The sequence below is a fragment of the Myotis daubentonii genome, chromosome X, assembly GCF_963259705.1.
Source record: "Myotis daubentonii chromosome X, mMyoDau2.1, whole genome shotgun sequence".
Classification (NCBI taxonomy): domain Eukaryota; kingdom Metazoa; phylum Chordata; class Mammalia; order Chiroptera; family Vespertilionidae; genus Myotis; species Myotis daubentonii.
This window is the reverse complement of record NC_081861.1, coordinates 122,078,009-122,088,653: the sequence shown is the minus strand read 5'-3', so window position 1 is coordinate 122,088,653 and position 10,645 is coordinate 122,078,009. Positions and strand designations below refer to the sequence as shown.

General features: G+C 35.6%; 1 non-coding gene across 1 annotated transcript; it reads right to left on the bottom strand.

The window, feature by feature from the left end:
• Positions 1-9,664: 9,664 nt before the first annotated feature.
• On the bottom strand, positions 9,665-9,795 carry LOC132225392 (small nucleolar RNA SNORA36 family). Its single transcript, XR_009450905.1, has one exon. It is a non-coding gene; the product is annotated as a small nucleolar RNA SNORA36 family (small nucleolar RNA).
• Positions 9,796-10,645: the final 850 nt, after the last annotated feature.

The following is a 10,645-nucleotide window of genomic DNA, read 5'->3' as shown; positions in this document are numbered from 1 at the left end:
AAAAACTTATCCTGAAAAAAAAACAACAACAAGATATAACAATAAGCAGTCTCTAATTTAGAAGAATTGTCCACGAACAACTCTTTCAGTATCATCAGTGATTAGGAAAAAGAAGCAAAAACAAAATAGGAACATTTATATGTTTTCAGTCAAATGCAGGGCAATGGGGCCAATAAAACAGAATTTAGACTTGTACCAGATATGTGACTCAGACAAATGCAAAATAATACTTTAGAGAAAATTATTGGCTTTATGCCTATTGGTGGGAGAAATAAACTGGGGTTAGGCAAGCATTGAAAAAGACCCTCATGCGAAACCAGGCAGAAAATTAAATGGGAAAGTAAAAGAAGATATTGGTCAGGACCACTGGGAAATTTATTTAAAGACTATTCTAATAGGGGTATCTCTTTCTAAACTAGAAATATAGCATTGAATTTAGCACTCTCTGGTTTTAACGAAACTTTAGTACACTCGTATTCAGGGCCAAGACTCATTTAGAAAATTAAACATTTAGAAAATAAAAACAATAAAACAAAATTAATAAAAACAATATTAAACAAAAAATGATATGAGTACATACCTACAATAGTGCACATAAATAATAAAATGATTGTTCAAAAAGTTCAAAATAAAGGATTAACCATAGCCATAATAGTTTATTGGTAGTGCAAACTATGAAAATTATTAAGAATTTACAAATTTCAGTGGATTGATATTTCTATTATGAATGCAAAGTTCACCAAACTCTTCTTATTTTCACTTTTATTTATACAGTAATTGAGCTTTAAGGTTTCCTTTTTTAAATGGAAGGCTATAAAATGATACCCCACCAAAGAGAAACTATCAGACCCAATATAATGTATCAGATGTATCCATGACCAAAATAGGGATATGCTGGCCATTGGGACAGGACAAGCTTAGCCCGTAAGTCAGGACAATCATGACAAGTGTTGGAACCATCTTTCATTCTACAAATAAACACCTACATACAGTTAGAGGGATAACCAAGACCTTATCATTCCTTTTTGATAATCAAATTTCCATATTTATGCCCACTATGCCCTTCTTCCAGAGGGCATGCTTTCTTTCTCTATCCATGATATTAGCATCCAAACTCAGAAACATATTTAGACACACCAAAACAGCATGACTATGTTCATTTTTTTTTCAATCACAGTCTGTGTTTAATATTATTCTGTACCAGTTTCAGATGTACAGCAAAGTGGCCAGAAAATCATGCACCTTACATAGTTGCCCCAAGCACCCACCTGGCCTCACACATAGTGATCATTACACTATTGACTATATTTTCCATGTTGTAATCTACATCTCTGTGACTATTCTATTACTTCCAATTTGTACATTAAGCCTGAACACTTATCCACATGATGTTATAAACCAATCTGGTCCATTACATTTGAAGTGTCAGGCTGATGGCTGTGGCTAGTTTTGACCTCAATAAGGGGCTTTACAGATTTTCAGTATGGGCTATAGTATCTCAGGAGCCCTTATTTCAGCCACCTAAGGCAGACAGGTCCCAGGGAATCACTAATCATTGAACATCTTTCCCAGAGCGAATTTTGAAGCCCAACGTTTGCAGACAACTTGCACTCCTGTTTACCAAATTCACTTTATTTTTTCCACTTATTTAAAAATGTGGCGATCACATTCCACTATATTGGGAAAATGTAAAGGCACTCAGAATTTTCCCCAAAACTGTACAATAATCTTTCAAAAAATCATGTTATAATAAAAAAAACAAAAAACAAAACAAAACACTTGACTAACAAAAATCCTGTTTAGGCAGATGAATTTAGCATTATCAACTCCATAAAGTCAGAGCTCATGTATGCTTTATGATTGCTGTTATATCTCTACATAGAGACTGCCTGACACAGAGGTGCCAATAAATATTTGTTTAACGAGTAGGTGGATAAATAAATCCCAGTGTTTACCATTAACTTAGCACTTGATTTTTGCTTAAATCTGATCTGTTAGACTTCACTTCTGAATTGTTTGCAGTGACCAGCATAAGCTGTCTCTTCTAGTATATCTCTATATTTAATTATTCTTATATTAATTTGACTTGTGTCTTTTCCTCAAGAGATTTTCATAGTGCTATATACATTAGTAGACACTAAGAAAGTGCCTGATCATAAGTCGGAATGAACATACAATATCTCTGATTGGCAGAGAGTTTTTAGGCTGTGAACATATTCTTTATACTGAATTTTGTCTCACTCTTTTCTATTCCTGCCTCCAGTGCATAGGAGATGATAAATAAATACTGGCTGTTTGATTAAAAGCAATATAAAGTTGTTTAATATATTCTACGTTCAGAAAAAAAATGTGCTCTTCTTACCTAAACTTACACAGATAGGTAGTTTGCTTTCTAACAGCATTTCCTGATTTTATAAAGATTTCCCGATTCTACACCATTAAGGCAATTAACATAGATATAATTTATTCTTGTATCCTGTTAGCTTTATGAAAACTACTTTTTGCTCAGCCTTTATGGGCTCAACATGACATATTTCATTTTGAAAGTAAATATGAACCAACATGATATATATATTTCATATCTTTCATGTTGAAGGTTTTAGCCTAACTTGCCATTACTCTAAGTAATGGAGTTTGAAATAAGTTATATGCCAAAGATAAACAGCACTATATTAAACAAGTAGATGAAAAGGAATATAAGTTCATATACAATATGCACCAAAACATTGAGCAGTATATGGGATAACTATCACATCAAAGAGAATAGAAAATATAAAAACAAATCCTCAAAATCATACTGTAATCTCAAATCTATCACATACATTAATATAGATAGGAATGTCATACAAAAACATGTAGACATAACAATGACTTTTTAAACTACAGCAGCATATATTATGCATTGAAAACTGAACACAATATAATACATTTTGATGGGAGGGCAGTAGAATGTCAATACTTGGCTCTAAAAATGTTGCCAAATTGCTATACAATAAAAACAATTCAATCTTTTTTTTTTGGTAAATTAATTCCAGTTAAGGCACAAGTAATAATTCATAGTTATTGCAGTTTAGGTTCAGATCATTAAAAAATTTTAGTTTGTCAAAGACAGTATTTTGACATTGGTTACTTGTAATTCATTATAAATGTGCTATAGTGCATTTTCTGTATTGTGTGTGTACAATTTGTTTTCTCACTGGGAATAGGTACATTTAATTACATTTTTATTTTTAAACTCATTCTTTTCTGTTTTGGAGGTCTTTATGTAATAAAGTTATGGCATACCAGTTCTGATCTAATTTTCAATTGAAAACACCACAAATTTTCACCAAATCATATAATTTCATCCCTTTTCATTGTCTATGTAATATATTTTATTCATAAACCAATATTATTATCCATACTTGGGAGACTTACTTTTAGATCATTTTAATTTATTAAGTATTATAGTAAATATTTTATACACCCCTTTTTAATTATCAAAAATGTTGGTGGCATGATTCCATTGTCTCAAGTAAGTAAACTGAGATCACATAGCTATTACTTGACAGGGTTGAGATTCAAATTTGTGTTGTCCTAACTCCTCTGCAAGAGCTGCTTTTCAACTCAAATTATGAGCTTCTTACCAGAGACAGTTGTCAACCTTCTCCTATTCTATTGTTTGACTATTTAAATAAATCAGATACAAGTAGAGATGCTCCTAAAAATCTTCTCCCTTTCTCAAAATGATAGAATTTGAAAGAGAGAGAGGAGAGGAGAAGGGGGGGAGGAGAAGTAGGAGGAGAAGGAAGAAAGAGAGAGAGAAAAACATTAACATCATTATAAACAACTAAATATTCAGGGTGACAGCCCTGGGAATGAATTATTATATTTATATTTCTGGTTCTCCTCAGAAAGAATACTGCTTTCAGACTAGCAGCCATCAAAAATGTCAGGGACACAGTGCTAGATTATAATCTCAATATTTCTTTTAGTGTCATGTTTTCAAACACCCCCACCCCTACAATGAAGGTACTCGGGGGTTCAATTTTGTAACTGTTTCCTAAACCCTTTTTGTTGCACAGTACTCTCAGGAGATAACTAACAAAAGAAGGTGTACTGTTACAAGGTCGATATCCTCCACTCCACAAACCAACAATTGATTAACTGTCCACTGCTGCATACATTTCTATTCTAGAGAAAGAAAAGGAGAAAGGTCACTGAAAGCACTCACACTAATCTCTAGCAAGGGGGTGGAGGTGGGGGGAGAACAACCAGAAAAATTAAGGGAGATAAGAGTTAATAAATTTTCGACCCATAACATTTTTTGCTAAAGCATTACTAATTATAATGTGTGTGGGGGGAAACTTATTAGTTTGTGACCAAAACTACTTTTTTAAGGGGAGAAGTGAGTCTGGCCAGTGTGGCTTAATGGTTGAGCATTGATCTATGCACCAGGAGGTCATGGTTTGATTCCCAGTCAGGGCACATGCTCAGGTTGCGGGCTCGATCCACAGTGTGGGGTGTGCAGGAGGCAGCTGATCGATGACTCTCTCTAATCACTGATGTTTCTATCTCTCTCTCTCTCTCTCCCTTCCTGTCTGAAATCAATAAAGATACATTAAAAAAAATAGAAGGGGAGATATGACATATAATTTTAAAAAGTTAGTCATTATTTAGGAAACACATGGTTAGTTTATTACTCCATAAGCTAGGATGCTGTCACCAGCACCATTTTTTAAAAAAATATATTTTACTATTTTACTGATTTTTTACAGAGAGGAAGGGAGAGGGATAGTTAGAAACATCGATGAGAGAGAAACATCGGTCAGCTGCCTCCTGCACATCTCCTACTGGGGATGTGCCCGCAACCAAGGTACATGCCCTTGACCGGAATAGAACCCGGGACCCTTGAGTCCGCAGACCGACGGACTGAGCCACTAAGCCAAACCGGTTAGGGCACCAGCACCATTTTTATATGTTAAAATAGCTGGTCAAGCTGCTACTTGATATTTTATTTTGGTCATTTGGAAACTGGGAAAAAGTTGCTATCTACTCATACAATCATTAATAAACATAAGGGAGTTAAATGCATTTAAGGTGTAATTTATTTTACAATTTCTGAAATTTACAACCTGATACCATCCTGAGAGTATCTTTCACTGGCAGCCTCTTAGCTTCTCAAAACATTTCAATTTGTTCTTGGCTACACTTTACAGAGTTTATTTCCTCCACATTCCCACTGATGCCACTGTAATAACCTGGTTATTATTTAACAGGAAAGGAGAAAAAGGAAGACTAAATATAGGCATGCAATTTATGCAGCTTTGCCAAAAAGTTACATTTAACACTTCAAGTCCAGTTCCTGCCGATGGATGGGGGAAGGGACTGGACAAAAGCAATTTAGAGGCATGCCCAGTAAGATCTGAGTGACATGGAAAGGTGCTTGCCGATCAATCACACCTGAAATCAAGTCAGTGGCCGAGATGGGCATGGCCAGAGTCAGTTGCCAAGATGGGCAGGCCACTGCAAGCACACAAAATCTAAATATATAACCTTCCAAACAAAAGGAGTTCTCTCTTCTCTCTCTGGCGCGCCAGGTTCCTAGTTGTCCTGTGGCAAGGGGATATGGTCCTTTGTATCCACATGGCACATGGCCATGTGGGACTCCACACATGGACTAATGGACTTTAGCTTGAATACTGAACCACACCCGGCTGCAATGTGGAACGGAAGCTCTGGACACTGGCCTTGTTTCTGCTTCTAGGGAACCCCAGCTGTGCCTTTTCCAGGACTGGCTTAAGGGGCAGGGGACTTTGGAACCCAAGAAATGCAATTCCATGCAAATAAAGCCTTCTTCCACATTCCCTCCTCCTTCTGAAAATGCTTATTTCTGTGGTACCCCAAGAACCTCCACTTCACTCTCACAAGTGTCTGGGAAATCTGGCCCATTAATTCGTCCAGCAAAAATACAGATAAATAAAAACAGAGTAACATCTGACGTTGAGGCACAGCTATTCTTGATGCCCCCATTAGTTCCTCTAATTGAAAGAAAGCCTTGCATGGGGGTACCTTCAGGATGAATGATCACACTTGCACTCATAGAAAACATTCCAGGGAGGAATCAGGAATTCACTAAAACCCGAGAGCATTTAATCCCAGGCAAAGTTTTCAACTTAACCATTCATCACTTTCAATGGAATGTAAAGACTGTCTGGCTACCTTTATTTACTGAAGGGAGAAAATTACTGCAGAATCCATAGAGCATTTGTCTCTGCAATAAACATCAAGTCAATGTGAGTCCTCAGAGCCTACAGGGGTTGCTCTGTCACAGCTTTCTCAGTAAATAGCTTTCTCAAGTGAAGTTATCAGAGATAAGGTAAGAAAATATATAATCAGAAATGAGGTGATTTCATTAAAGGATTCAAGACTATCTTAAGTTTTCCCTTCATGGATGTGTGAAATATCGCTAAGCATTACACTAGGTAAAGTAGGCCATGGACCTGTATTCAAAAGTATTATGCTCAGGTTTAAGATTTTGAAAACCTGGAAGGCATTATAATTTCTTACCATTTATAAATGAGAAAATGTATCAGAAATAAACTAGGCAAAAGTAGTATCTGTTCTATCGGCCTGATGATTTTACTTGTCTGGGTTTCTGCAAAAAAAGTACTCAATCCTTTGTTACTCTTTACCAAGAGTACATTTTCCTAATCTGATGTAGAAAGAATCAAATTTGTTGCTCCCTCTCCAACCTAAATCTTGTCTTTCTTATGTCGTCCCTAATGTAACATATTTCTGGTTCACAGATATATTCATGAACTGTTCACTTTACACAAAAACATGGGATCAAACTCTTCATCTCCCCAAGCAAAAATTCTCTATAATACTTCTTTTCACTCTTTCACTCATGCATCATGAAAAACAAACAAGCACAAAAAAAACCAAAAACAAAATAAAAGGTGATAAATGGCCACATATTGCCAGTGTTTTATGAGACCTACCCACATTCAACATTTGACATTTCATCTCACCTCTACTATTTATTAGACCCAAGAATCAATATTGATGTTATGTTTGATGATGTTCCACAAATCCTTGATGGACTGACTTTTAAAAAAATCTTTCTTATAATGGTGGGCCACCAACCTGAATATAATTATTTACTGCCTGGCCTTTAAATGTTCATAAATCATAAGTTTAACATTAAAGATTTCAACAGGTTCTTAATCACAGTTTTCTTTTTCATGTGTACTAAATGAAGGTATTTAATAAAATTTACCTTGTTTTTCTTTTCACACTGGTGAATTTTAATTAGAACAAATATGCCATTGTGTTGTTTTGATTCCTATAATTAATTTTCTATAGTTGTTATTGCTCCAAGATCAAGAGTCTTTTTTAAATATTCTAAATCTTGATATCTAATAACATTTTCTCAAAATATATCATTGCCCAGTTATAGATAAAACCTTAGTTATGGTGGTCTTTTCCACTGTAATTCTTAGATAATGTTATTTAGAAAGCCAACATAAATGTGTGTATCTACACCAGAACCCAATCTGTCAAAAATAAATAAATAAGTGTATCTACATAGTAAATCTTTTTTATCTACACATATTGATGTATAGACATAGATATAACTTAGAAATATAGTTAATAAAATCAGCTTTCAAGGAATTATCTATGTCTCAAAGGAATAGGGGTCTTATTTTCTTAGGCAACAAGAACCTGGAGAAATGGAATTCAGGGGTGATATATTTGTTTAAGAAAGATGTCAAGTCTACAGTATTTTTCTAGCTTCATACCCCATTATGCTTATAATATGACCTTTTTAAGTTATGGCTGCAAGAGACTGCTCCACTATTAGCATTGAGCCTTTTTTCAAGGCAGGAAGATGAAAGAGCACAGGAAAAATCTTCCCCTTTCATTAGAAAATGTAGAGATTTCTTGAAAGCCTAATACACTGGATGTCTATATCTCACTGACCAAAAATTGGATCATATAGCCACTCCAGGTGCAAAGGACATGAGAGGAGTGTTTTTAACTAGATACATTACTATCCCACACATTTCTAACTCAAAGAGAATTATAGTTAGCAAAGGAGGAGAACTGAATATTGGATAGGCAATTTCAAAGTTTTGCAGGATGGATGTGGAATTCAGAGACAGATGTCTAAGGATATCTCTAGATTTCTCTTGAGATACCTAAATTGTGAGTAAATACATTTAAGATTGTGTGCAAGTTTTCTTTATAACAATGAGTCATACAATTTGCAATTTACTCTGCTAGGCACTACATATATTGTGTAAGATATCTATTTTTCTGTTGTGAAGAATCTTACACACTAGTAATAGAGATGGTTTATGTATAATGACTTAATATTATGAAGAACTCAATGTATTTTCATACATGCATGTATATGCATATGGGGAGGGGGGGGGGGAGAGAGAGAGAGAGAGAGAGAGAGAGAGAGATTGATTGAGCGAGAGCTCAAAATCCATCAATGGAAATTATGCTCTTAGATGTCTTAGAATGAGCTGATGGGTTCCACTTCACTCTCTGACCCAGCTTATACCCTTTATTAAAGTTTTAAGCTGTGGTCAGTAAAGTGGACTTCCTTAAAAGGAAAAGTTTGGGGGGAATCAAAGAGATCCTGAATGTCTTTCCAAAAATTTCCTTTTGGTTTTCTTGTTTTCTACTTATCCCTTGTCTTTCCTCTTGCCTTTTTAAATCTCCATCCTATCCTTCTTTTATTATTGTTGTTACTGTTGTTAATCCTCACCTGAGGATATTTTTCCCATTGATTTCTAGAGAGGGAGGAAGGGAGAGGGAGAGACAGAGAGAAAGAAACATCGGTGTGAGAGAGCATCGAGGTCCCCCGTCAGGCCTGGGATCAAGCCTGCAACTTATGTATATGTCTTGACCAGAATTGAACCCAGGACTCTTCAGCCAACAGGACGATGCTCTATCCACTGAGAAACTGGCTAGGACCATCCTATCTTCTTGACCTGACAATGGCTACTTTTACAACTTCTATACTTTGTATGTTAGGCCTTCTGATTCATCTCTTTAATTCTGGTCTGATGCTAATAATAAAGAAATATCTGTGATGGCCTATCCTCCATCTCTTTGGCTTTACCTTCTTTTATGGGTGGCTTAGCCTACTCATAGTTTTATTTGGCCATACACAGAGAAGATGAGTAGTTGATTAACAGAAATGTTTTAAATATATTTTATTGATTTTTTTACAGAGAGGAAGGTAGAGGGATAGAGAGTTAGAAACATCGATGAAAGAGAAACATCAATCAGCTGCCTCCTGGACACCCCCTACTGGGGATGTACCCGCAACCAAAGTACATGCCCTTGACCTGAATCGAACCTGGGACCCTTCAGTCCGCAGGCCGACAAACGCTCTATCCACTGAGCCAAACCAGTTAGAGCAACAGAAAATTTTTAAAGGTAAACTATCAATGGGCCACCTAAAATGTGAATAAAGTGCTCAATATTAAAATGATTGATCGATAAAGCCAATTTACTTTGGCCTCATAAGCAACTTTACCTCAAATCTCATGGCTTTATCTTACGCATTTCGGCTTCTTGGATATGTTGGGCACTGATGATCAGACCTTCTTAAAATTCCATTTTTCTTTTTTTTGCTTTTTTTTCCTTTTTCTTTTATTTTCATTTTTGTAGGCAGGGAGGTAAGTGAATAGAACAATGTTTTCTATCCGGTCATCTCCCCTAGCCTATGTTTCAATGTCCCAAAGTTAAAATTCCATTTTTCATTAACTTCCATAGCCATTATATTCTCCTGAATATCTACCTACCTCTCCATCTGTATATTTTCATTGATGTCGTTCTCCTTACATTCGGGTAAATGAAGGTACAAGACTGTCCTTAGTCTCTTTTTTTTCTTGGAGAGTCAATAGACTCTCCATTGGCTATTACATTCACTGCTAGGAAACCTAGAAATGAAATGCCTGCTAGAGTGACTTTCAGTCCTGCTTGTGTGCATTTCTTTTGGACTTCAAGGTGCATAGTTGCAACCAGCAGTTTATGGAAACTCTAGAGTTAACAAGGGTCCTGGGGCATTTTAAGTCTCAAATCTCATGGTCCCTAAAGCAATCCCTGTGTAAAGGGCACTGAATTAAGTGGCTGAAAACTCCCATTTGTTTGAAGTGCTCTCCAGGGATTCAGTTACATTACAGCTTAGAAATGTGATCTGGCAGGTAGTTGCTGAGCAACAGGCCTGGAATCAGCTATGGATGAGATAAACTTTCATCAAACTTTACTAATGACTCCTTAGTGCATAGAGATTGTATTTATCATGAGATTGGATTCTTGTTAAAAATGTTAGTAACAGCTTAGATTGGGTTATCTGTACTAAAACTGTTTTCATATTTTGAAATGGTATGTTAAGTATATATTTCTTTATTCATTCATTCATTGTCTTGAATCAAAATATTTGTATATTGTGAATTGCAAGTTGTTATAAGACAAATGAAAGAAATGATAGGTTAATAGGGATGAATATAAATCAGACCATTCAAACAATAAAAATCAGACCAATTAAACTCTAAAATAGATTAATTTCTCACAAAAATATCTTTCCTACACACACATATGGCTCAGAAAATGGGGTTTCTGGTTTTCTTACTTACTTTAC